At 34.6% G+C, this 26,825-nt stretch overlaps 1 long non-coding RNA gene across 6 annotated transcripts in view; it reads left to right on the top strand.

The window, feature by feature from the left end:
- LOC144237847 (uncharacterized) overlaps positions 1–26,825 on the top strand; it is a 321,279-nt gene that overhangs the window by 292,197 nt on the left and 2,257 nt on the right. For 5 of the 6 annotated variants that reach the window (XR_013336947.1, XR_013336945.1, XR_013336946.1 and 2 more), the window contains one exon: positions 13,840–13,929. The exons of the other annotated variant lie outside the window; for it this stretch is intronic. This is a non-coding gene — a long non-coding RNA (uncharacterized LOC144237847). The remainder of the gene's footprint in view (positions 1–13,839; positions 13,930–26,825) is intronic. 6 annotated transcript variants of the gene reach the window in all.

The raw sequence follows: 26,825 nt of genomic DNA, 5'->3' as shown, positions 1-26,825 counted from the left end.
TTATGTGATACATAAAACCATAAAAATCCTAGAAAAATAGGTAGTTATTTCCTTGACATCAGTCTTAGTAACATTTTCTAGATATGTTTCTTGAGGCAAGGGAAACAAAAGCAAAAGTAAACTACTGGGACTACACTGTGGGAAGGAAAGAAGACATTCACAAATGATAAATTTGATAATATCCAAAATACATAAAGAACTAATAGAGCTCAACACCAAAAAACTACAAATTATCCAATTACAAACTGGTCAAAGGACTTGAATAGATAATTTTTCCAAAGAAGACATACAGATGGCCAACAGATGCATGAAAAAATTCTCAACATCACTAATCATCAAGGAAATGTATATCAAAACTGCAATGAGATATCACCTCATACCTGTGATGATTTCTCAAAAATACGAGAAAAAATAAGTGCTGGTGGGGATGTGGAGGAAAAGAACACTTGTGCACAGCTAGTGAGAATGCAAACTGAGTCAGCCATTCTGGTGACAATGCAAATTGAGGCAACCATTCTGAAAAATAGTATGGAGGTTCTTCAGTAAATTAAAAATGAAAGTAATATATACACACACACATGCCATGAAATACTACTCAGCTATAAAAAAGAATGAGATCTTGCCATTCACAGCAACATGGACAGACCTAGAGGCTATTACGCTAAGTGAAATAAGTCTGATAGGGAAGGACAAATGGTATTTATTTCATTTGTATGTGGATTCTAAAAACAAAACAAAACAAATGAATAAACAAACAAACAAAAAGCAGAAAAAGACCCATAAGTACAGAGAACAAATTGATGATTGATAGAGGGATGGGCAAAATGAGAGAAAGTGAGTAGGAGTTATAGGTTTCCAGTTATGGAATGAATAAGTCATGGGAATAAAGGCACAGCATAGGGAATATAATTAATGGCATTGTAATAATGATGTATGGAGACAGATGGTAACTACACTTGTAGAGAGCATAGCATAGTGTATAGACTTAACAAATCACTATGATGTTCACCTAAAACCATGTATCACTGTATGTCAACAATATTTTAATAAAAATAATAGATATAGATAGATCATACAATATATATGTATCATGCAATTTCTTTTTTTCCTTACTTTTGATATTGATGTATAGTGTCTGTTTGACATGTTCTTTATCTTTTTTTCCTTATTTTAGTCATGGCAGTCTTATTTTTACTTTTATTTAGTATAAAATTTTTTTAACGTTTATTCAGTTTTTGCGAGCGAGAAGGACAGCACGAGTAGGGGAGGGCAGAGAGAGAGAGGGAGATACAGAATCTGAAGCAGACTCCAGGCTCTGAGCTGTCAGTGCAGAACCCAATGCAGGAGACTAACTCACAAACCATGAGATCATGACCTGAGCCAAGGTCAGCCACTTAACCAACTGAGCCACCCAGGTGCCCCATGGCAGTCTTATTTTTAAAAATTACTTTCATTTTCATTATTTCAATGTGAATTATCTCTTATTCCCAAAGCATTGACAATATTATTCTCACATTTTCCCTCAGAGTCAGAGAAAAAATGGTGCTTGCTTTATTCTTCCAATACTTTCCCTCGTGAATTTTGATTTTGTGCCTCTAGGGAGGCATCAAGGAGGTAAATAATGTTATCCATTTCAAATTAAGTCAGCCATATATGTTAATTATAGCTTTATCATAGGGAAAAATTCACATTAAAATTTTCGAGTGCTAAAGGCAGCTGCATGTTAATATATTTGTATGCATTGACTTTCCTGACTACCTTTTGAGTAGATGTGAAAGTAAACAAAATAGAATGTTGGAGAGTTTATTAGATAGGTAAGTGGAATTCTATTTTCTTTTGTTCTCAACACAAAATAAATGAATTATGTCAAGCTCAACTTTAGATACCCTCTGTACCTGCCTTTTATTCTGTTTTCTTACTATTGCTACTGTTCAGATCTGAATTACCTCCTACTATTTGTGCCACCCAAGAACCTCTGTGCTTTCTCTCCACGAATATTCATCTACAGGGCTTCAGAGGTACCTCTCTACAATCCATCTTTAATCATACTATCCCATCTGCTTGTATGTCCTGTGTTGGCTGATTAGTTGGATTTTTTTAAAGACTGCTTCCTCAAAATATGCCAATATCTGACTGTATGAGTCTTCTAAATTTCCTCAGCTATACTATAAATAGTATATTTATAAATATTATAAAGATAATAAGAGTACATTTAGTGCTTGGAGTTCCTGATAGACTGTCAGTGTTCAACAAATGTTAGGTATCTTTATGCCACACATTTAAATGAGAAACATATTGCATGTTGGGGTTTAAATTTGAACACAAACAATGATAATAAGCTTTGGGTTCAATTTTAAATGTTACAGGACTCTATGTCTTTGTGCCCAGGTATTTGTGGTTTTCTCAGGTTTTCTCTAAACTTTCTAGGGTGAAAAATCCCCACAAACTTAGAACATGCCTAGACATGTCTTCAGGGGCCTCCTTGGGCATTTCAGAGAAGGTGTACTCAGAAGAGTATTGAAGATACAGTAACTTGACTCAGACAGGATGTTACTTTCAAACATAACTGAAGCTTTCATGGTCAGATGCTTTGTTTGTAGGTGACCCTACAAACAACAGTGGCAACAACTTCTGTATAAAGACAACAAAGATTCTGGGGCACGTGGGTGGCTCAGTGGCTTAAGCGCCCTACTTCGGCTCAGGTCATGATTTCATGGTTTGTGGGTTCGAGCCCCGTTGGGCTCTGTGCTGACAGCTAGCTCAGAGCCTGGAGCCTGCTTCAGATTCTGTGTCTCCCTCTCTCTCTGACCCACCCCTGCTCGCACTGTCTCTCTCTCTCTCTCAGAAATAAATAAAACATTAACAAATTAAAAAAAAAACACAGCAAAGATTTACAACCTGCTACATTCTGTTTAAGAAAACATGTTCCTTGAGTTTAGCTTCTTAATAAGAAGCACACAGAGCTAAAAGTTAAATATACTTTAAAAATCCCAAGGAAATTTAGTTGATCAATAGCTATTAATGGTCTTAATTAAGATATGCTCCTTTCCTTATAGAGAAGAGTAAGCTTTCAGAACAAATATAAATAGAGCTTTTATTTAATAAAGAGTTCAACATTTTTCTTGCTTCAAACATTATCGAATATTTAACAATTAGCCATGAAATACCTATGACAAAATTCAACTGTTCAATAGTACAGGAAGTTTTTGCTGTAAAGCAAGTCCTACAGAATCCTAAGTTTTAAAAGTTCCTTTTAAAATAGATTTTCTTTTAGACATACAAATAATATCATTTGACACCAGAAAAACAAGTGCCTTTCAAAACAGCTCAAAATTTCTTCTCTGTAAATCCATTCCCCAACTCTTGGAAACACAGATAAGGGGCGCCTGCGTATCTGAGTAGGTTAAGCATCCTGCTATTGGTTTCAGCTCAGGTCATGATCTTACAGTTTGTGAGTTAGAGCCCCATGTCAGGCTCTGCTCTGACTTTCTGTCCTATGTCTCTCACTCCCTCTCTCTGCCCCTCCCTTGCTCTCTCCCTCTCTCTCTCTCTCTCTCATTCTTAAAATAAATAAACTTAAAAAAAATAAAAGAAAACAGACTTCTTCAAAGCCTTAAATGATGCTTCATACATCAAAACAGTTAAAATTACCCTGAAAATTTTTAAAATTTTACACAGTAAAAGTAATATTATTTGGACTATTAAAATAAATCAGCAAATAGAATATTAATCAGTCTTATTTTAGAAACATTATTCTCAGAGTAAAAATATTTTTCAATTCACACTTCCACAGGTGGCTTCTACTAAGATTCTTCTCTTTTGCGAGACTCACCTTTAATTAAATGCTTTTCATTGATATTCATTTTTAACATGCCAAGTAAAACTTTTTAAAGAATGGTTTTAAATAGGAAAGGAGAAAAAATAAATAGGAAAAAAGAAAGAATGAAAGAACACACACACACACACACAAACACACATACACACATGGAATGAGAAAGTGAAGAAGAAGAAATAAAGGAAAATAGAAGGAAGGAAGAAGGGAATAATGGAGGGAAAGAAGGAGAAAAGGAAAAAAGAGATGGAAGGGGGAAGAAAATATTATACGATGCAAGTGTGGATCAAATCATGAGGAAAGTTCTTCCAGATTCAGTGTGTTTAATCTTTCCAAAGACATTAACACATTTCCCAATATAGATTTATACTATTAGAATTCTGAGTATAAGAAATATGTAATTCAAAAAAAGGAAGAAATCTATATTTCAAAACCAAAACTTTAAATTTGATAGGTAATGGGAAGTTGTGTTCAGCAATTCAGAAACACTGCCATCTGCTGACCAAATAAAATTGATATGAGTTCTGCATTTTTAAAAAAATGTATAACCAATAACATTATAAACTTCATAATGCATACTATAAAATTTGTATTTGATAACAAGTCACTAATATAATAACATTAACTTACAAATATAACCAACTCTGAGAAATTTGAAATATGAAAAAATGCTAAAGGAAGTATTTTGGTTTATAGCAAAAGTCCCATTAGTGTTTTAATAATCAGTAATCCAAAATATGAATAATTTTTCTGACACTATCCACAATTATGTAGCAAATTACAAACGTTTGAACATTACCTCAAGCTACAGCATTTTTGTAATTTTCCCGGTAGATTTCTTCTAAGTGTTCATTATCCACTAAAAGTCAGTCTCAACACTCAAGAAAATGCATCACATTGATGAAATCACAAGGCTAAATGTCCAGATCCTTACAGATGGTTTCATTTCCTTCTTAAGTCATCGTTCTTCCCATATTAATCAGGGGAAGTAGTAAGAAAGTACAGATTTTAATGGACTAGGGAGGTAAAGACACAGTGTTTTCTGAGAGATCATGTTGGGTAAATACACGGGTTATTTTCATAGTTTATGAAAATGATCACAAAATTACCAGCAAGATTTCTTTCTGTGAGTGTCAGTGCTTAAGGAGTCTCCTAATTGATCTGCCCTTAGGTGCAAGGTCTTAAATTGCTACACTGTGGAGCTAACAGCATATTCATTCTCTGCATACTGTTCTCCCCTTCTACATTTCCAGTTTTATCTCTTGTCATACTCGTCTTGCCCTCATACTCCAGTTATGGGAATTTGCTTGCAGCTCAAAAGAAACTTCATGATATTTCACCTCTGTGCTTTTGTGCAAGCTGCTGTCTGTGTCTACGATGCAATTATCTTCCCGAGGATGTTCTGACCTACTAACACTGGGGAAGCTGATTTTCTTTCCCTCTGTTCCTGGCCTACAGTGTGTATGTTTACTACCGCACTTACTAGGAGAAAGCGTTTTCTGTGTGTCAGTCTGTCATTCTTGCTTCATCGTGAACTCTATCACATGAGGGATATTGACTTATTTCTCTCCGGATAATCCATGCCTGGCATGACACGTTCTGAAGAGAATTTTTTAAAATCTCCCAAGATTTTGAGAACTCATACAATATTTCTCTAATCTTCATCATTTCTTCAATGACAGACATATTTCCATAGAAATTATTGACAGCGTGTTGGGTTTGGTAGCTTGGACTATTCTGTTATATATAGTTTAGTATATTATCTTGTGATTTGAACTTGTTCCTGTCCCAACTAGTCTGTAAACATCTGTGGGACTGGGCAATTTCAGATTGCATATTGCCTTCCAAACTGAACATTGTGGGAGACGCCAGGTAAATTCTTATCAAATATTGCATTGTCACATAATCTCAATTACATTAATTAAAACAATGCAATAGAACAAGTACTATACAATCCTAGGATTTAAAATGCAAATGAAACAAAGAGGATGAAATAAATCTGTTTGGGGAACTTGTTCCTTCAAAGTGAATCTCAAAGTATAATTAGGAATGGACTGAATTTACACAGGGATTCTCTATAGATTTGGAAGAAGCAGGAAAATTTGTAATCAGTCTGGTATCTAGCAAATTGAACCAGAACATGCTTTTTTTTTTTTCATTTTTAAGTCTCCGTAAGGGACATAGATAGGAAAAACAATAAAGAGGAATGAGAAACGTGTCAATGATCCTGAATTATAAAATTTAAAAAGAATATGAAAGTATAAGATGGTAGTTACTTCCTAAATGCCTGGTCATTGGGTTTATAAATTGAGCCACGTCTCTCAAAATTCTTTGAGAAAGAAAAATCACAGATTGATCAATTAATTTCCTTAATACTCATTTCCATTGTGTTGCTGGAAGTCAGTGCTGGGCACTTCATGTAGTCAAAGAAGCAGGCAATTAATGCAGTCTTCAATGAGAAGTATGGTAATTTTTTTCTGCCTCAATGTGTCTTCCTTGCCAGGTCAGGAGTTCTTACTTTTATATTATGGGACCAGATATCAATGGCATTGTCGTTAAATACTATAAAATTCGTAATTATCTAGGAAGGGCTGTACAGCTCACATCCTCTCTTTTAGCAAATTTTTAGTGCTTGGATTAACTTGAGAAACTTGCAAGAAAGGAAGCTAGTCCCATTGGGACTAGATATACAGTGGCAAGTTTCTTTCTTTTCTTTATTGTAGTAAAAGCACTTAACATGAGATGTATCCTCTTTAAAAATTTAAGTACACAATTACAGTATTTTCAAGTATAGGCACAATGTTGTATAACAGATCCCTAGAACTTATATTGAACATCTGTATCCATTGAATTAGGCTCTCCCATTTCTTTCTCCCTGCAAAACCCTGGGTAATCACCATTTTTCTGTTTCTATAAGTTTGGCTATTTTAGATGTCTGTTACAAGTAGAATAATTCAGTATTTGTCTTTCTGTGACTGGTTTATTTCACTAAGCACAATGTCCACCAAGTTCAGTCATGTTAGCCCATAGGACAGGATTTTTTTTTTCTAAGACAATAATAATATTCCATTCTCCATATATACACCACATTTTCTTTATCTACCATAGATATTTATATAGTTTGCATATCTTGGCTTTGTGAATAATTCTGCCATTAACATGGGAGTGCAGATATTTCTTTGAGATCTTGATTTCCTACTCAGAGGAATTAGGCAAGTGAAAGAAATAAAGGGCATCCACATCAAAAAGGAAGAAATGAAATTATTTCTGTTTGCAGATGACATGATCTTATATATAGAGAACTCTAAACACGACACACACACACACACACTCACATACACACACAACCTATTAAAATAGATTAAATGAATAAAGTGGCAGGATACACAATCAACATATAAACATACAGAAATCAGCTGAGATCCCTATACTAACAATGAACTATCTATAAAGGAAATTCATGAAATAGTTCCACCTATAATAGCACCAAAAAGAGTAAAAATACTTAGGAATAAACTTAACCAAGGAGGTGAAATACATGTAAACTAAAAACTATAAAACAATGATTAAAGAAATTAAAGAAAGCACAAAGACATCCTTTGTTACTTAATAGAAACAATATTGTTAAAACGGCCATCCATACTATCCAAAGTGGTAAGAGTATTCTATATCTACATATGCAAGTGCAACCTGTATCAACACCCACTGGCACTTTATACAGAAAAAATCAGAAAAAAATCCCAAAACCATATGAAACAACAAAAGACCTCAAATAGCCAAAGTAATATTGAAAAAGAAAAACAAAGCTGAAGGCATTAGAATTCCTGAATCAAAATATATTGCAAAACTACAGTAATTAGGATGGTATGATACTGGCATGAGACAGATATATAAATCAATGGAACACAGTAAAAAGCCTAGAAATAAATACAGGTATATACAGTGAATTGATCTTTTAGAAGGACACCAAGAATGCCCAGTGGGTAAGGATAGACTCCCCAATAAATGATGCAGGGGAAATTGCATATCCATATACAAAAGAATGAAATAGGCTCTTATCTTACACAAAAATCAATTCCAAATAGATTAAAGACTTTAATGTAAGACCTGAAATTGTAAAATGCCTAAAAGAAAATACAGGGAAAACCTGTATGACATAGGTTTTGGCAATTATTTTGGTATGACACCAAAAACATAAAGCAACAAAAGCTAAAATAGAAAGTGAAACTACATCAAACTAAAAACTGTCTACACAACAAAGGAAACAATCAACATAGTGAAAAGGTAACCTACAGAATGGGAGAAGATATTTTGTAAGCCATATATCTAATAAGGAGTCAATATCCAAAAATATGATAAACTCCTATAAGTCAGAAGCAAAAAAAATTACTTGATTTAAAAATTGGCTAAGGACTTTATAAACGTAACATTTCTTCAAAGAAGATACAGAGTCAACAGGTAAATCATCAGGAAAATGCAAATCAAAACCATCATGAGATATCACTTCAAACCTGCTGGGATGGCTTCATTCCTTATGTGTTTGCAAATCTTCAGAATGTAGGAGTAGATGGGGTAAAGCCAAAGAATGTGCTAAAGGAATCATCAAAACCACTTACGCTGGTTGCTTACATTTCGTATAGAAAATAATCAAATGGATTCAGTTGCCCTTAGGTGGACCCTGGCAACTAAAAAGAAAATAATAATAATGTAAATGGTTTTCTTAGTTTATTATGAGACTCAATAACCTCAAAATGGTTTGTAAAAACAAGATAGAGTGCAAGGAGCAAGCAAGGGCAGTAGATAACAAGCTTCTGCTCAGATGCAGAGAGGTAGCAAAAGGGTGAGGGAGAAGAGAAGGAAGGGCACATGAGTAGAGGAACAGCAGTGGTACTAAAGCAGGGCTGGGATATTTTCAAAATTCTCTTTATTTCCTTTACAAACTGCTTCTTAGTGTATTAAAAAATTGAAATCACACACACAAAAAAGAAAAAGTCTCTGAAAACAAAAGTGTCACCCCTGATTAGAAATGGCATAAGAAGCAGCAGAAAAGCTTTAAGCTCAGCTTGAAGTCTTGGGGAATAAGAAAACCTTTAAGGAGCAAAAACAAAACATAGCGGAGGAAAAGCAGATTAGTGTGACTTCAGAAATGAGTTCCCAGACTACTGAAGCACAGTGTATTAGCTTTATGACGAGAGCCATTAGCTCTCCACGGACAGGCAATATTTCTAAAGAGCTACACTGTGCAGAGAAGATGTGAAGGATCTAGGAACAAAGCTCTGCTTTCTCACAAGTTATTAACCTCATTTATACCACTGAGTCCCTACCATTATGCTCATTGCCCTGACATGGTTCAATGCATTGATATTTCATTCAGCAGGGTGCAAGTTGTGACGACAGACACAGGGAGCCCCAGAGGCTTGGCTGCAATTGCCTTTGTTATGACCAGCTGCACCTCAGATGAAAGTAAACGTTTAAGTAACTATTCTGGGAAAGAATTCCCTAAAAACATTTTCAGTCTTTTATCCCGAGGCCAATTCACCAAGTATCTGTGTATAAACCTCTGTAGGATTCAAGTTCATTTTTTAAAAGCAGTTGTACATTTTCATTCTATAGCACAGGCAAACAGAAGTTGTATGCTAGGAAAGTCAATGAGGATCTTTCCTTTAGCCTCTTTAATGGGAAATAGCTTTTCATGAATTTGAAGAAATCATCCATGGGGATGGTAAATGGATTGGAAGGGTGGAGAAGGTAGCATTTTAGCTACTGAAAAACAACAAAGAACAAATGCTCCTCATTTGAAATCTATCCTTTTAGGACAAATACCATGTGTTGGGATTTGATTATCTTTAATGAGTCTTAAGAATGTGTGCTTCTGATTTTATCAGTAAAATAAAAGAGGCTCTATAAAAGTAAGCAATAGGTGTCTACTGAAGTAAAATTAATTACAATAATTTATTGATAATCAAAAATGATCTTTGATGAAATATCATTGTTAACTCTTATTAAATAAAATATAAGCTCATTTTTAAGTATAAACCCGGTAGCAACTATTTCCTACAAAATGAAATTTAATGGAAAATTGGAAGGTTTCTACTCAGTGAAAATGAGTAGCCTTGACCTTTGGAAATAACCTTATTTAAAGTTCAAGTATTCCTAAAAGAAGCACACTTTTGTATTTCAGTCCAAAATAATTTAAATATCTGCATTCATGAAAGACACCTGAACCAGACTTCTGAGTAAAAGGTAAACATTACATCTATACAAGACAATACAATTTGAAAGCTAATAAGACAAAATTGCATATATCTACTGAAAAGACAGTAATATGTGATGAAATGACATGAGTAATTTGGCATATATTATGTGTAATATTGAAACATTGTCATAAATGCCAGTATTTCATTTTAAAAGAATTCACAATAAGAAAAACAATGAAACTATGTTTAATATGGTTGAAATAAAAATAAAAACTCATTACCCATATTATGCAGAACTTGATCTATGATACATACTTAACATATTTTAAAATTTTAATATAATTACTAACCATTAATAACTCTACTATTTCTTTTGGCTTTGAGCCACTTTGTCCTTTGGTCCTTAGAACAACTGTACCCATTTGGCTTAAATGCTTGTTCTGCCAAATTTAGCTTACGCTCTGTGGAGATTTTTGGAGTCTTTTCAGGGGTATCTCTCTGCTCTGACCAACAGATCTGCTCAACAATTCCCCTTCCAAAGTAACAACAACAATAACAAAAAATTTTCTTCATTGAAAGAAGAGAGTTTAAATGGGACAAGAAAATTAGTAAAGCTTAGTGGTAATATGCAAATGAGAAGTCTGGGATGAGAGTCTCAACAATGGGTGGGGGGAGGGCAGAAGTGAAAGTAGAAAGGATTGGTGAAAGAGAAAACCAATTAAAGCAATCTTTTCTGTAGGATCTGAACCAACATCACAACTGTAACAACAAACATTTCAGCCCTCTAAACTAGTAGTGTAGTAGAATACTGGAATACTAAAAAGTTCTTAATATGATCAATAATCATCACTTAAAATTAAATTTATGAGTTGGAAAAAAAAGTATAGTATAAATAAGAAATCTGAACTTGAAGAAACTTCAGCTTTAGGTAGTCCTTTAGGTAGTCAGGTCAAGAAGCCCAGACTTCTCGTTCCTAATAGAGGATGGAGAAAAATTTGATGTCTCCCTACTTAGAGATTCAATGAGGGTATTTGACTTATGTGTTTTTCTTGGAGATGTAATTCTCCCAATTTCTTAACTCACCTCCATCTCCTTTGAATCTTTTTAATCATCCATCCACATTTCTTCAGCTTGTGTTTTGTGTTGCAGCAAAACTATTCCTCCAGTGGGAGACACAGTGAGTGAATTCTTTCCTGCAAACAGGTTATATTTAATCAGAATGGCTTCTGTGAAAAGAGCTTATCTGTGAAAAAGGTGCTTTTAGAACTACAGAGGTTCCTGAGATTTCACAAACAATCAAGGATGAAGACTGCCAATCTTTTGTGTACAAGTTAAGTGAACACAATTGGCTAATAGTCAAAGAAAATGCCCTGTGCCAATTAAATTCACAATTACCTATTATAACTGAGGTCACGCAGAGCAAGTTTTAAAACTTCTCCATTTGAATTGTGGTTAGACAATAATTATCCAGTCATGTAAAGTGAAAAATGGCTAAGTGACAGGGATGAATATGGCAAAAGGATATAAATAAGCTGTGATGTAATTCCCATAATAATTTGGATTGTGTTATTTTAATTAAGAAAAGATCCTGGTGGAGTAGAAAGGAAGAGAAATCAAATATCATCAAAGAAAATATTCTTAATATTAAAATTGCCTGCAATTCTTTAGCTGAGCAAATCATATTTTTACATGTTATATTAGATACTTTTCCTGATTTTACAAAATTACAACCCCTGGTTTTTGACAGCATTCTTAACTTCTTCCAGATGTATTCAGCATAATTTATGCAAAATTCTCCATACAGGCTTAAGATTTTGATGAGATTTCTAAGATTTTTTTATAAGTTAAAGAAATGAATTTAATGGCTAATATTTGGGAAGTCATTTGGGAAAAGGCATATTTCAATGTTGATAACCATGGACAATTATATTACAACATAATAAAAATGCTACTGTTAATAATAGTGATAATATATTCCATTTATTGAATATTTTCTTGGTACTAGCAACTTCATACATATTTTCTTGTTAATTCATCATAAACTTACTTGATTAAGATTATTTCCTATTTTATAGATAAAGAAACTAAGGCTCAGAAATTTTATGCAAATTGTCCAAAGCTACATAATAAATTTGGAATCAAGACATATGTATATCTACCTGAAACTTAACTCTTTCAAACAAAGATGTATATAAAGTCTCAGAAAAACCCTAATAGAATGGTCAAAACAAATAGCAACAACTAGATAGGTGTCTGAATGCATTAAGTAAAGGACATGTAAAGGAANAATGGCTTTGGAAAACATTCATAATAGAAAAGCAAAATTTTAAATTCTTTTTTCATTTTCTTTTTTTTTATCTACAAATATATATTAAACTTCTTGTGTACCATTTTTGGCACTCAGAATATGCAAGTAAACAAAACATAAGAGTCCCTACAACTGGAAAACTACAACTGCCATTGACTGAAATGAGAAAACAGCTTTACATTGCACATAGAATAAAGTCTACATTTTCACCATAGCCTCCAACACCCCAAGGATATGGCCCTGCCTGCCCATCTCTGCAGCCTCAAATTCTCATACTAGCCTCATGTCTCCCTTAGTATCAGCTACAGTGACCTTTTCCCACATCCTCAAAAACACAGTGTTTTTCTCTATCTTAAGGTTCATCTCACGTTCTGTTAGAATATCATTTCTTTTTTTTTTTTAAGGTCTTTAAAAACATGAAGTAGGTATTTCTTATTCAGAGAGAACTTCCTTAAACCCAAATACAGAGCATCCTCCACTCCTTTGCTTTCCTCCTATTTTAATAATTTTTGATCACTTTGCCTTTTTCTCTATATTAGGTAACACATTTTGATACTCTTTGTTTAATTATTTAAAAATCATAAAGATAACAAATGTGTATTTTATTCTTCACTGTGAATCTTTAGTGCTTAGTACCTGTCAGACAGTTAACAAATATTTATTGAATATTTGAATTAATGAACCTATATTGTTTGATAATCTATTGGGGATTGAATATCCTTTTCATGTCTTATAAACTTGCAGTTTATAGATAATTTTTGTAAAGGAGTTACTCAACACAAATCAATGATTCCTTCATAGAATAAGTTATGGAGAGACATTATAGACTAGTTTATATTATAGACTAGTTACAAACTTTACATACAATATCTTTATATGGTGACATCAAATTAATGTTTTAGAAGGTCACTTCTATAGTTGTAATTTGATGTGAGTTGTCAAGATTTTTACATAGTGGGCATAATGTACATTACTGATTGGTGATTGCCTTCTCAGCCAAGCAGAGCTTATTGAACAAAAGGAATTTATAATAAATCCAGACAAAACTGAAGTTAAAAAAAACCCCAGAAAGCTATCCTTAGCTTCTGCTTAAGATGCAGAAATCTGAAAAGAACATCACCCCCACTTTAGTAACAAGAAAAAGCTCAAAGAAAAATTCTCAAAGTCGTAATTGTTTTAACCTCATCAAAAATCTGAGATCACAAGGCAATCAAAAGCATGAAATGCAAGAGCATACAAGCCCCACCAAAGAGAAATACAGACTCAAACACTGGCTTACCCGGGGCAGAGCGTGAAAAGAAGATGAGGGCACTATAGAAGCTAAACTTTTTAAAACAAATTTCTAAAAGTTTAATGAGGGCTACTATAACATTATGAAATTACGGGGAATTTCAGAGTCAGGTAGAACATGTACCAGTCAAAAGTTTTTCTGTATGGACCTTAGTATATGCTCACAAGAAAGATTTATGACAGAACAAGAAACCAATTAAAGCTTCCTTCAGTGCTGCAGGCCTGAAGAAGGGGAGCAGTTACAGCAGTGGGAATGGCAGAAACTCCACTCAGATCTATTACCACGACTCCCCTGTGAAAAGGTAAGACAGAAGGTACCTTCTTACTGAAGGTAAGACAGAAAACCTTTTCACCCTCAGGGAATAGGTAAGGACCCATAGAAACTAGAGGAAGGGAATAAAAAATATCCTCTATACAACTAGACAAAGGTAGGAACTACTATCCGAGGCTCAGACCATTAGAGATTTTCTATCATTAGAGAAGAGGCAAACTCACAGAAAATCACATCCCTGAACCTAGGGACCCCAAATCGGCCGAATTCTGGGTCTAAACCAAAGCACAACAGAGATTACCTCAGTCTAGAGCAAAAATATCAGAGTTATGTATTTATAGCTTATTCAAAAGTAACATTTATGACAATAATAGCATTAAGGAGCAGAGGCAGGGATTGGAAATGTACCGTGCAAGGTTCTTATACTACACATGAAGAGATATAACAGTATTTAAAGGTATACCATGATTAACTAAGTATATACATTTTAAGCATAGGTTAACAGCTAAAAACAAGCAAATAACAGAAAATATAAAAGAGAAGCCAATAGTGGAGGAAAAAATGAAATAATGAAAATATTCAATTTAAATGAAAGCAGTAAAAAGCAAAAGAAAAATAGAAGAAACCAAAAACAGATACCAATAGAAAACAACTAACAAGATAGTAAATTTTAATTCAAATGCACCAATAATTTAATTGCATGCAAATGGTTTAAAATCAATTGAAAGAAAGAAATTACTAAGTTGGATGAAAAACCTAGACCCAACTATGTCTTTTCTAAACTAACTTCATGTTAACATAAAGATACATATGTGTGTATACATGTTTATATGCATATACATATGTACATATAAGAAATATGAAAAACTATATAGCATACAAATATTAATAAAAATTAATCTGGAGTGGTCATATCAAAAATTTTTAATGTTTTATTTATTTTGAGAGAGAGAGAGAGAGAGAGAGAGAGAGACAGTGTGAGCAGAGGAGGGTGAGGGGGAGATACAGAATCTGAAACAGGCTTCAGGCTCTGAGCTGGCAGTCAACGCAGAGCCTAATGCAGGGCTCGAACCCACCAACTGTGAGATCATGACCTGAGCCGAAGTTGGAGGCTTAACCGACTGAGCCACCCAGGCACCCCTGGAGTGGTCATATCAGATGAAGCATTTTATAAATACTACCAGGAGGGGCACCTGGGTGGCTCAGTCAGTTAAGCATCCAACTCTTGGTTTCAGCTCAGGTAATGATCTCATGGTCTGTGAGATCAAGCCCCACATCAGGCTCTGTGCTCACAGAAAGGAGCCTGCTTTGTATTCTCTCTGTCCCTCTCTCTCTCTCTACCCCTCTCCCAATTACATTCTCTCTCTCTCTCTCAAAATAACTAATAAACTTAAAAACATTTTTTTTAATGTTTTATTTATTTCTGAGAGAGAGAGAGACAGCATGAGCCGGGGAGGGTCAGAGAGAGAGAGACACACAGAATCCGAAACAGGCTCCAGGCTCCGAGCTGGCAGTCAGCACAGAGCCCAATGCCGGGCTCGAACCCACGAACCATGAGATCATGACCTGAGCCAAAGTCGGATGCTCAACCGACTGAGCCACCCAGGTGCCCCTTAAAAACATTTTTAAAAACTTTTGCCAGGAAAAGAGATGGGGCACCTGGTAGCTCACTCGGTTAACCATCCAACTTCAGCTCAGGTCATGATGGAGGACCACAGATCGTGGGTTCAGGCCCCATTTTGGGCTTTGTGCTGACAGCTGGGAGCCTGGAGCCTGCTTCAGGTTCTGTGTCTCCCTCTCTTTCTGCCTCTCCCCTGCTCATACTCTGTCTCTCTCTATCTCTATTTCTCTCTCTCAAAAATAAATAAGCATTAAAAAATTTTTTAAATAAATGAATAAAAGAATAACTATTAACAGGAAAGAGAGACACTACATAATTTTCTGACCAAGATGGTGTTAAACTAGATATGAATTTTGTAAAGATATCTCACAAATATTTGGAAGTATAACACAATTCCCAATAACCTATGAGTCAAGCAGGAAATCAAAAAGAAATTATAAAATATTTTGAACTAAGTAAAAATGAAAATATATATTTTAAAATGTGTGGAATGCCACTTCAGGGAAAGATAGCAGATAGGAGGACCTTAAGCTTACCTTGTTCCATGGATACAACTACATAACACCCACATCAATGTAAATAACCCAGAGAATGACCCAAAGATTGGCAGAACAGCTTTTCCACAGCTAATGTAGAGATTACCCACATCAAGAGGGTAGGAAGGGTGGAGATGTGGTCAGGCACTAAAGAGACCCACAGGACTATCCTTGAAGGGGAGGAGGCCATGGGCATGGAGAGGGGAAAGAAACAAGACACTCACAGTGGGCACCCAGACATGGGGGACATGCACAGGAAAGGCAAATCCCCTTAATATTTGGCTTTGAAAATTAGATGGACATAACTTCACAAGTTCTTACAATCAGTGGGGCTTAACACTTAGAACCTTAAAAGTCAGTGGGCATGGCTCTGGGAGAGCTAGGAGGGTATTAGGAAACTGAGTCCCTACCCTTAAAGAGGCAGCAACACAAAGAGTCCTGAAGAGATATAGCGTAGAAGCAACAGTTTGAAAATCACCTGGAGTACATAGCAGGGAGATCTATTTACTAATCTCAGAGCTTGTACTAGAGGGGCAGGGATCTTGGGAAACTTCTCCAGCAGCAAGAGAGCTAGTGAATGCTACTTCCCTCCTTGTCTGCCTAGCTTAGACACGTGGACATCTTCAGAAACCAGAAGAGGGCCAATATTCCTGATCTAAATTGCAAATGGCATACCCTGCACCCAGCTTCCCCTGTGGACATGCTCCCTGCAGCCAGGCTGGGCTCCAGGTGGCCTCCCACAGGAGGCCTGCACAAACCTTGCTAACACACCAGAAGCCCCACTTCTGCAGACCTGCTATCCTCTCCAACATGCCCTTGGCCAGAGTCCATCCAAAGTGGTAGCACAAATCTGGAATCATGCAAGCAGCCCCAACAAGGACCAACATGATCCAGAATGACTTCTGCCCTGAGGAGTGGGAATGATAAGCACATATACCACTCAACTGTGCACATGGCAGTGGGCTGTGGGGAGACATCCGGTCTAACTGTAGGCCACACCTACCACAAAAGCTTCAGGGAACAACAAAGGAAATGTGTCCAGCATTCCAGTGCTACCATAACTCTGACAAAGGCCTGGTCTGAATCAACTCGAGCCCAAGGCAGCCCTAGAGTGGGCCACTAATAACACATGGATCAAACCCTGCCCCCAACAGGCAAAAATCTATCACAGATGACTAACTAAAGGCAAAAGTGGCTTAGCCACAATAGTAGTACACATGTAACACACATAGGAGATGCCCCTGAAGCACTAGGTTCTAGGAACAAGAGACATTACACTGCAGGGCACTACACAATCTCTTCATAAGGCCACTACTTTCAACAGCTGAAGACACAGCTAACACAGAGAAAAGGACACAGAGAGTTGGATAAAATGAAGAGAAAGAGGAATGTGTACTAAATGAAAGAAAAGGACAAAATTATAGCAAGAAAGCTAAACAAAAGAGAGATAAGTAGTGTGTCTAAAAGGGAATTTAAAGTTATGGTCATAAAGATACTCACTAGACTTGCAAAATGAGTGGAGCGACAGACAGAGAAACAGAGAGAGAGGACTCAAATGAACAAAATTAGAAATGAAAGAGAAGAGATATATCAATTGACACCACAGAAATACAAAGGATTATAGAAGAATATTATGAAAAATTATATGTCCCAAAATTGGACACCTAGAAGAAATGGATTAATTCCTAGAAATATATAAGCTACCAAAACTAACAGAAGAGGAAATAGAAAATTTGAACAGACTGAATTTCAGCCATGAAATTGAATCTGTACACAAAAAAACTCCCAACAAATAAAAGTCCAGGATCTTCACAAGTGAATTCTACCAAACATTTCTGAGAGACAGAGCATGAGTTGGGGAGGGGCAGAGAGAGAGGGAGACACAGGATCCGAAGTAGGCTCAAACTAGTGTTTAAACTCACTAACTGCTAGATCATGACCTGAGCCAAAGTTGGATGCTCAACTGATTGGGCCACCCAGGTGCCCTTAATACTACCAAACATTTAAAGATGTGTTACTACCTATTCTTTTCAAACAATTCCAAATAATAGAAGAGAAAAGAAAACTTCCAAATTCATTCTATGAAGCCAGCATTACCCTGATAGCAACACCAGAAAAACGAGATCACAGAAAAAGAGAACTACAAGCCAGTATCTCCAATGAACATAGATACAAAATTCCTCAACAAAATATTAGCAAATCAAATTTAGTAACACATTAAAAAAAAATCATTCACCAAAATCAAGTGGCATATATTCCTGGGAGACAAGGGCGCTTCCATTTTAACAAATCAATTAATGTGATAGATTACATCAACAAGAGAAAGAATAAAACCATATGATCATTTCAATAAATGCAGAAAAAGAATTTGACAAAGTACAACATCCATTCATGATAAACACCCTCAACAAAGTAGGTTTTGAGGGAACATACCTCAACATAGTAAGGGCCATGTATAAAAAACTAACATCATACTCAATGGGGAAAAATTGAGAGATTTTTTTTTTCTCCCAAGATCGGGAAAAAGACAAGGATGCCCATTCTGATCACTTTCACTTGATAGTACTAAAAGTTTCAGCCACAGCAATTGGACAACAGAAGAAATAAAAGGCATCCAAATTGGTAAGGAAGAAGTAAAACTTTCACTATTTGCTGATGACATGATACTATATATAGAAAACCCTAAAGACTCTACCAAAAATCTACTAGAACTGATAAATTCAGTAATATTGTAGGATAAAAACCAATATACAGAAATCAGTTGCATTCTATACACTAAAATAAAGGAGAAGAAAGAGAAATTAATAAAATAATAACATTTACAATTGAACCAAAAATAATAATATACACAGGAATAAACTTAACCAAGTCAGAATAAAACCTGTACTCTCTAAACTATAAAACACTGATAAAAGAGATTGAAGACATCACAAACAAACGGAAAGATATTCCATACTTAATGGATTAGAAACAAATATTGTTTAAATAGCCATACTACCCAAAGCAATCTATGGATTCAATCTAATCTTTATCAAATACCAACAGCATTATTCACAGAAGTAGAACAATCCTAAAATTTGTATGGAACCACAAAAGACCCAAATTAGACAAAACAATCATGAAAAAGAATAACAAAATTGGAATTATCACAATTCCAGATTTCAAGATATACTACAAAGCTGTAATAATCAAAACAGTATGGTACTGACACAAAAATGGACACATAGATCAATGGAACAGAATAGAAAATCTAGGGGAAAAGCAGATTATATGGTCAATAATCTTCAACAAAGGAGGCAAGAATATGCAATGGGAAAACACAGTTTTTTCAACAAATGGTGCTGGAAAAACTGGACGGTTACATGCAAAAGAATGAAACTAGACCTGTTTCTTACACCACACACACAAATAAACTCAATGTGAATTAAGGACTTAAATGAGATACTTGAAACCATAAAAATATTAAAGAGAGAGCAGGCATTAATCTCTCTGACATTAGCCATAGCAACATTTTTGTAGATATGTCTCCTGAAACAAGGGAAACAAAAGTAAAAATAAATTATTGGGAAGACATCAAAATAAAAACTTTTGCACAGCAAAGGAAACAATCAACAAAACTCAATTCCAAGCTACTAAATGGGAGAAGATACCTGCAAATGCCAGATCCAATAAAGGGTTAGTATCCAATATATATAAAGAACTTTTACAATGCAACACAAAAATCCCACATACAATCCAAGTTAAACGATATGCAGAAGACACAGAAGACATATAGATAGCTGACAGACACATGAAAAGATGCTCAACATTAACTTATCATCAGGGATATGAAAGTCAAAACTAAAAATAGATATTACTTCACACCTATCAAGAGTGAAGGCTAAAATCAATGATACAAGAAACAAGTGTTGGAGAGGATATGGTGAAAAAGGAACCCTCCTACAATGCTGGTAGGAATGCAAACTGGTGCGGCTACAATGGAAAGCAGAATGGAGGCCCCTCAAAAAAATTAAAATTGAATAACCATATGATTCAGTAATCCCTACTGGGTATTCACCCAAAGAATATTAAACAAACAAACAAACAAAAACTAATCCAGAAAGCTAAATGGGAAATATACAGGAAATAACAGATGTTAGCAATGATGCAGAGAAAGGGGTACACCTGTGAATTGTTGGTGTGAATGAAAACTGGTGCACTATAGAGAACAATATGAAAGTTACTCAAAAAATTAAAAAAATAGATCTACCCTATGGCTCAGCAATTTCACTACTAGGTATTTATCTAAAAGATACAAAAATGCTGATTCAAAGGGGCACATGCACTCCAATGTTTAATAGCAGCACTATCAACAATAGCCAAAGTAGGAGAAGAGCCCACAAGTCCATTGACTGATGAATGAATAAAGAAGATGTGATATATACCTACAATGGAATATTACTCAGCAATCAAAAGGAATGCAATGTTGCCATTTGTAACTACATGGATGGAACTAAAGTGTAGTATGCTAAGCATAATCAGTCATAGAAAGGGAAATATCATATGATTTCACTCATATGTGGAATTTAAGAAACAAAACAGATTAACAGAGGGGAAGGGAAAGCAAAATAAGATAGAGAGGGTGGCAAGCCATAAGAGACTTAAATACAGAGAACAAACTGAGAATTACTGGAGGGGAGGTGGATGGAGGATGGACTAAATGGGTGATGGGCATTAAGGAGGGCACTTGTTGGGATGAGCAATGGGTATTGTATGTAAGGGACGAATCACTGGATTCTACTCCTGAAACCAACACTACAACACTAACTTGTAATTAACTACAAGTTAACTAACTTGAATGTAAATAAATAAATAAATAAATAAAACAAAAATATGTGGAATGCAGTTTTTATAGTATTAATGCATATATTTAAAAAGACTCTCAAATCAATGAATTAAACTTCCATCTAAACAAACTAGAATAAAGAACAAATTAAAACTAAGGTAAATAGAAAATAAAATCATTAAAAAAAATCAATGGCATTATAATCAAAATAAAAAATTAATAAAATGGATAACATAGTGAAATTGATCATATAAAAGGAAGATATGTATTATGGACATGGGAAATGGAGGGAGGACATTACAATGACAGACATTAAAATGATATATATATTAAAAATTTATAAGCATAAATTTGGCAAAAATAAATGAAATGGGAAAATTTCTTTAAAAAACTCAAACCAAACCTACCCAATAAAAAGTAGATAGTCAGAATAATCTTACATCTATCAGTGATATTGATTTGTAGTTAATAACATCCCCACCTTCCAAAATAAGCGAACAAAAAATACAAGCGAAGTGACTTCACTGGTAAGTTAAATCACACATTTAACAAAAGAAGTAAGACCAGTTAAACATATATTCTTCCAGAAAATGTTTGAGAAGGAAATAATTTCTAACTCATTTTACAAGGTCAAAATTATCTTGATGCTAAAATGAGAAAAAGGCATTTAACAAAAGATGTATACACAACTATAATTGACAAAAATCTCAAGAAAATATGAGCAAATATATATAATCTAGCAACATATACAAACATAATACAGCACTGGTAATTGGTGTTCATTTCAAGAACAAAGGCTGGATCAATAACACCAAAAAGTCAATCAAAATATCAACAGATAAGGAAAAAAGTCATCATGTCACTAGATTAAAAAAATCGTAAGTTTCGTCAATATTCATCTATTGATGACCAAAAGCCTAACCAAACTAAGAATGGCCATGAGTTTCCTTGGAGTGATAAAAAGCTTCTGAAAAAAATCTACAGCTAACATATTTTAATGTTATATATGGAATACTTTTTCCCTAATTTCAGGATTAAGTGTAACCACTCTAACCACCACTCTTATTCACCATTGTGGAGGAACTTCTAGGCAGTACAATAAGGCAATTAAGTAAACAAATTAAAGGCATACCATTTGGAGAAGAAGAAACAAAACTGTCTTTAACCACAGACAACACAATAGTCTATGCAGAAAACTATAAAGATTATTAAAATATAAATAAAATAGTTTTGTTTAATAATTCTTTGTGGACTAACTTCTGTGTTTCAGACTGTGTTCACCTTGTCCTTAATGCGGTTCACCTATAGCAGTTAATCTTTATGCTTATCGAAATTAGATTCTAAAAGAAAGGATAGAATAAACAAATTATCAAGAAGTTATAATTACTTTTTTAAGGAAAATAAGCTGGAAAATATGTATAGGGAAGGTAGAGAGATAGAGAGCAAAGTGAATTTTCAATGTAGTGGTTAAAGGAAGTTCTCATAGAAAGGGTAACATTTGAACATGGAAATGAAATAGGGGAGGAAGCCAACCATGTGAATATTTAAAGGAGTTTCCTATATCGTGGGACCAGAACTTGTAAAGGTACTGAGGTGAGAATAAGTCTTATATACAGACTTGTGGGAAGACCCAAATCCTATTTCTTTTCTTCTCAGTACAGTGACTGCCCTCAGCATTCTACTACATCATCAGGGAGGATTTGGAGGGACTCCAAATAACAAATAACAAATATAGCTCAGAAGAGGGAGGAAAAGATACCACAGAATGAAAAGCAGAGGAAAAGATAGAAGCCTGCACTCTTTAAAGCAAGACCAACTTTAGCCTTTGTCTTGTCTTGTCTCAAAAATGCCTGCAGCCAGGCATATGTCTTTTAGGCACTGGAGGACTATTTGCTGAAGGAAATTAAGAGTTTCACAGCAATATCTTCAAAACACTGACATTTAGAGTCCATAATAAAAAACTAGATTACAATCTTCTCTTATTACAGTTCACATGTCAATTTTCTCTACTCAAACATGAAGAGCTGTCAATCCATCATTCATATCTCACTGTTAATGATGAATGGACCACCAATAAATGCAAACCATTAAAAAAAAAGTCTCCAACAGAAAACGTAATCATGGAAAAGAGGGGAGGGGTTCTAATCCAGGTAAAACAAACTTCATGCATAAGGGATATATGTATAATGCATATCCAGGGAAAAGTGAGGCAAATATTGCATTTATAAAGTAATGATAGAAATACATAAAAATAAACAATCACTAAAAAATAATGAGATTTTGGAAATTAAAACTTTATTAGCATACAAAATTATTCAACACTAGGATCAGAATGGGGCGCCTGGGTGGCTCAGTGAGTTGAGCATCCAACTTCAGTTCAGGCTATAATCTTGCAATTCAGGACATGATCTCTCAGTTAGTGAGTTTGAGCCCTGTGTCGGGCTCTGTGATGACAGCTCGGAGCCTGGAGCCTGCTTTGGATTCTGTGTCTCCCTCTCTCTGTGCCCCTTCCCCACTCACACTCTGTCTCCTCCCTCTCAAAAATATATAAACACAAAACAAAACAAAACAAAACAAAAAACCAATAGGATCAGAAGATAATGTATAAACAATTTAAAAGAATAAAACAAAAAATAAAATGGAAAAAAGACAAGTTAAAATAATTTAAAGAATCAACTCAGAAGCTCTCATTGGACAGTTTAACAAAGTAAGAACAAATAATAAATAAACACATAAATTGTTATAAAAGCTAGTATTTTAAAATTGTCAGCTGAGGGGTGCTGGGTGGTTCAGTCGGTTGTGCATCGGACTTGGGTTCAGGTCATGGTCTCACACTCATGAGTTTGAGCCCCACCTCAGGCTCTGTGCTGACAGCTCAGAGCCTGGAGCTTGCTTTGGATTCGGTCTCCCTCTCTCTCTGCCCCTCCCCCACTCACACGTGTCTTTCAGAATAAATAAACATAAAAAAAATAAATTAAAAAAGTTACATTGCCAACTGAAGAAGTCTCCACATAGAAAAGTCTATGCTAATGTGTACCGAAAGCCCAACACAATGCATGAAATGATACATAAGACATATACTATCTAAGGCACCTAATTATGAAGCCTAGAACATAACAAATATAGGGAACACCAGAGAGAAGTCATATTGCAAATCAGTAAACAAATGCAAATTACATCAGAGTTCTCATTCACAACAGGACTAAAATTTCTGAAGGAAAATAATTTTGTTTAAGTACTCAAAAAAGTATCAGTCAAGTTTAAGAGTATGAAAAGAAGACATTTGGGGCAATACAAACATTCTCGATACATATTTATTTTCCATCCTCCCTTTGATACGAAGCTACTGTAAAATGTAAAGTCTAGGGAACAGGAAATGCCAAAAAGAGACAAAGGATGATCTAGAATTAGGTAAAGAAAATATCAGAATGATAACTGTGCCATCAGCTATGAGAACAGCCAGAAAGCTTCCTTCAGGAAGAAGGGAGCTCCTGAGAGGAAGAAAAACCTCTGATTATCTAATATGTTCAGACACTTTAAAAATTACATTGGTAGATATCTAGCATATCTGATGGAGTATATGGAAGCAATTAAATTAAGATACAAAGAAAGCCAAATAAGTGAAAACACAAGGTAATCACTAATGCCAGAAAAATCGGTAGGTTTTATATTAAAAAAATCCTAACTGTGCCTTAATATTGTTGCAGAAATAATGTAATTATATAGTCAACATAAAAAAGTTGTTGATTTAAACAAAAAATACTCATATAACTATACATAGTAATATGCAGGGAGTTGAAGGGGAGGGAGAGGTGGTATTATAAAAATTCACCTTCCTTAACAGGAACTTATAACTAATGTAAAATGTTAATCAAGTTACTAATACGGCACACTCTTGGTAAATATGAAAATAAATACCAGGAATAAGAACTAAATATTTGAAAATGGTTAGCCCAGGGTGTGGGAGTAGGGGCTAGGGAAGAGTGAAGAAAGTGCTATTTTCACTCCAGATTTTATCATAACTACACACACACACACACACACACACACACACACACACACGAAGATATATAGTATATATATATGTGTATATATATGTGTATATATATATACACACACACACATATATAGATATATACATTGTTAGTTAATTTTTACCAAGTTTTTGCAACTCTTTAACACTAATGAAGATACTATATATAATAATTTACTGCATTATTCTGAAAGCAACTCATAACAATAAAATAACATTTTTAATGAAAACTTTAAAACTGAAAATTTAACGCATGTGACTGTCAAAAGACACAGGGAGAAAAGCAGGAAAGGACAGACATAAAATGTTTTTAAATATAAACATGATAGCATGCAAATGAGGTTGAGTGTTCTCTTTATTCCCTGCCATAAACATTCCAATTTCTATTTCTGTAAGTATTCATTCATTTCCACACATTCTTGGGATAAATATTTTGAGTAAGTAAGGAAATAGAAATTTCTTCCTCTAAAGCTTCCTTGCAATTTTCTCACATTAGTGTCACAATCTTATGCTAAATTTCTCAGCATTTGTACCCTCAAAACAATTTTAAAATTTCCCCAAACTACAGTTGGCTAGTTTTAAGAATGACTTTATTAACCTTGAAGAAATCCAAGTGTTTTAGAATAAATTGTGTGTATTTCCTCTAGGTGGTAAGTGTCTAGTTTGGTAAGCAAATAAACTACAATCAATGAGAAAAAGCACATTATAGATAATCATTACTTACTTGCTAAATGAACAAATGAATTGATTTTCCATAGAAAATTAAGAGAAACTCTAAGTGTGTATCATATTATATTCTAATATCCATATTAGAATATATGGAAGCCTGGCAGTTAGCTTCAGCAAGTTATTTTAATCATGGAAGGTGGGGAACTGGGGAGGAGAGAATTGACCGACTTAGTACATAGCACCCACAAGCGAGTTATCTGGTTGTCATTGCTAAATAAAGAATTTATGTCAATAAAAATATTTGTCAATTTTTCATAAAGGCAAGTTGTTTTGGAAGAAAGAATATAAAGTCAAATATGACATCTACCACTATGTGACATTTGTGTTATTTTATAATAATCATTTTCTGATTATAAAATCTTATTTATTACAAAAACATTTAACTTACCTTACTATCTATTACTCTACAAAGAATACTAATAAATAGAAATTCTCCATGGATCTATTTTAAGTCTTCTTGTCATCTTTCTCCATTAGTCTAATCTGAACCATCTCACCAGATCTGAATTCACTTTTACCTCCATTTGACATGATTGCTAAATCTGTGCTTCTAGCCTTGACTTATGTGTTTTCCAGTCCCGAATTTTCAGTTCCTGCTTCTGGGTAGCTTCAGATATCCTTGGACTTCCTACAAAATATGATGTATCTTTCCTCTCAAACTTCCTTAGTTTCATACTTTCCTTCCCTCATAGTTCACACTTTTATTACCTTTCATCTTGTTTCTAACAGTTGTCTTGTGGTAAGTCTCTAATGACTTCATTGTTATCTGATCAAAAATTACCAATGCTTCCTCAGCATTTCAAAAAGAAATGCAGTCTCCTTGGCTGCAGTTCAAAATTCTCCAAGGCTTTGTCTCAAACCATTTCCAATCTCATTCTCTGGGTCCACCTGCTAATATCCTACTTCCTTATTAAATCTTTTAAATATTGTGCCTTCCAGCCTCACTTCTGCCACATATTCATGTTGATACTTCTGTTTGACATTCTCTTTCACCCTTAGTTCCACCTACACAACAAATCCAATCCATTTTCCCAGGCTCATTCAATGTCAACTATATCAAAGTTTTCTAGGTTATACTACTAAGAAATAATTTTATGGACATTTCAGTGCTCACTATAAATTTCATGTGCTTAATTACCAGGCTTTTTATCCAAGATAAAACAATAATCTCCGAAGGCTAGGA

Source organism: Crocuta crocuta, unplaced genomic scaffold (genome assembly GCF_008692635.1).
Source record: "Crocuta crocuta isolate KB4526 unplaced genomic scaffold, BGI_CrCroc_1.0 scaffold1122, whole genome shotgun sequence".
NCBI classification, from domain to species: Eukaryota; Metazoa; Chordata; class Mammalia; order Carnivora; family Hyaenidae; genus Crocuta; species Crocuta crocuta.
Note: the sequence above shows the minus strand (reverse complement) of the source record. Positions and strands in the feature narration are given on the sequence as shown.